The sequence below is a fragment of the Neofelis nebulosa genome, chromosome X (genome assembly GCF_028018385.1).
Source record: "Neofelis nebulosa isolate mNeoNeb1 chromosome X, mNeoNeb1.pri, whole genome shotgun sequence".
Taxonomy (NCBI): Eukaryota; Metazoa; Chordata; class Mammalia; order Carnivora; family Felidae; genus Neofelis; species Neofelis nebulosa.
Genome location: NC_080800.1, coordinates 10,053,175 through 10,055,555, shown reverse-complemented (window position 1 = coordinate 10,055,555; position 2,381 = coordinate 10,053,175). Strand labels below are relative to the sequence as shown.

Genomic DNA, 2,381 nt, shown 5'->3' with positions numbered 1-2,381 from the left:
GACAGGAAGGAGTTTGCCGAGGACATGAGCTTATACAGGAAAACTAAAAAGATCCCCATAAACAGTGTTAGAACTAATAAATGACTTAGCAAAGTTGCAGGATACAAAGTGAACGTGCTAAGATCAACTGTGTTTCTATGCACTGACAATGAGCAATCTGAAAAGAAAATTTTAAAATATTTACAATAGCATCAAAAACAATACTTAGGAATAAACTTAACCAAGGAGGTGAAAGATTTATACGATGAAAGCTACAAAACATTGCTGAAAGAAATTAAAGACTTAAATAAATGGAAAGACATCTGTGCTCATGGATCGGAAAACTTAATATTATTAAGATATCAATACGATTGAAAAGCGATCTACAAATTCAATACAAGCCCTATCAAAATCCCAATTGTACTTTTTGCAGAAAAAAAAATATCCATCCTAAAATTCATGTGACATCTCAAGGGACCCCACATAGTCCAAACAATCTTGAAAAAGCTGAATAAAGTTGGAGGTCCCACACTTGGTGATTTCAAACCATATTTTAAAGCTATCGTAATCAAAACAGGGTGGTACTGGCATAAAGACAGACTTGTAGACCAATGGAAGAGGATAGAGAGCCCCCCAGATAAACCCTCATCTGTATGGTCAAATGGTCTTCCACATAGGTCCAAGACCATTTGATGGGGAAAGGCTAGTCTTTTCAACTAATAATGTTGGCAAAACTGGATATCCACATGCAAAAGAGGGAAAATGAACCTTTCTCTTATACCATATACAAAAATTAACTAAGGGGGTACAGGATGAGATGCCACTCATCAAAATGTGCCACTTTGGCCTAAAGATTATTTTGACTTAAAAGTAATCGAAACCCAGCAGACGCAGGAAAAGCTCTCTGCCTCCCCCATAACTGCCCACGCTGCCCTTGGAAAGGAGAGCCTGTACCAGGAAGACAGCTATTAACAGACTCCCCTTTACCTAAGAGACTCATATGCACAATAGGGCAACCTTATTTTGCCAAACATCTTTCACCTTCTTGCTAATGAGCTTTCTTCCCTTCGTGTCCTCAGGCCCCCGTGTTTTTCCTTAGCTCATATGAGCTTCGTGTTGCCTCATTGTCTTCGGAATCTCCTGTTCCTGTGGACTCCCTGTACATATGCTATTAAATTTGAGCTTCTCCCGTTAATCTGTCTCATATCAATTTGATTCTAAGCCCAGCTAGAAGACCTGGGAGGGCAGAGGACCGTCTTCCTCCCCGACAAAAACATAAAGGAAGAGCTTCGTGACTTTGGATTTGACAATGATTGCTTGGAAATGACACCAAAGTACAGAAAACAAAAGTCATAACGGACAAATGGGATTCTGTCAAACTTTGTGTATTGCTCTTTCTCATGGCGCCTTGGAGGCGGTAGGCAGCTTTAGGATGAAGCTGAACATCTCCTTCCCAGCTACCGGTTGCCAGAAACTCATTGGAGTGAATGATGAACGCAAACTTCGTACCTTTTGGTGAGAAGCATATGGCTACAGAAGTCGCTGTGGATGCTCTGAGTAAAAAATGGAAGGGTTACATGGTCCGAATCAGTGGTGACGATGACAAATAAGGCTTCCCCATGAAGCAGGGTGTCTTGACCCGTGGCCGTGTCTGCCTGCACCTGAGTCGGGGCATCTCCAGTCCAGACCAAGGAGGACTGGAGAAAGAAAGCACAAATCTGCCCCGGGGATGCATTGGGGATGCCAATCTCAGTGTTCTCAACTTGGTCATTGTGAAAAAAAAAAAAAAAAAAGCGGGGGAGAAGGATATTCTTGGACTCACTAGTACTACCGTGCGTCGTCGCCTGGGGCCCCAAAGAGCTAGTGGAATCCGCAAACTTTTCAGTCTCTCTAAAGAAGATGGTGTCTGCCGATACGTTGTGAAAAAGCCCCTAAACAAAGAAGGGAAGAAACCTAGAACCAAAGCGCCCGAGATTCAGCATCTCTTTCCTCCACGTGTCTTCCAACAGACACGTCGGCGTATCACTCTGAAGAAACAGCATACTAAGAAAAATAAGGAAGAGACTGCAGAGCACGCTAAACTTTTGGCCAAGAGAATGAAGGAGGCCAAAGAAAAACGCCAGGAACAGATTGCCAAGAGACGGAGACTGTCCTTTGAGTCTTGGGAACTTTTTTTTTTTTTTTAATGTTTTTTAACATTCATTCATTTTTGAGAGACAGAGTGAGAGTCCGAAGCAGGCTCCAGGCTCTGAGCTGTCAGCACACAGGCCCAACACGGGGCTCGAACCCACGAACCGTGAGCCTGTGACCTGAGTTGATGTCGAATGCTCAACCGACCGAACCACCCAGGCGCCCCTCGTCTCTCAAGAACTACCTCCAGGTCTGAGTCCAGTCAAAAATGA

General features: G+C 43.5%; 1 pseudogene; it reads left to right on the top strand.

Annotated features, from left to right (window-relative positions):
- The first annotated feature begins 1,411 nt into the window (after positions 1–1,411).
- On the top strand, positions 1,412–2,381 carry LOC131502370 (small ribosomal subunit protein eS6-like; annotated as a pseudogene).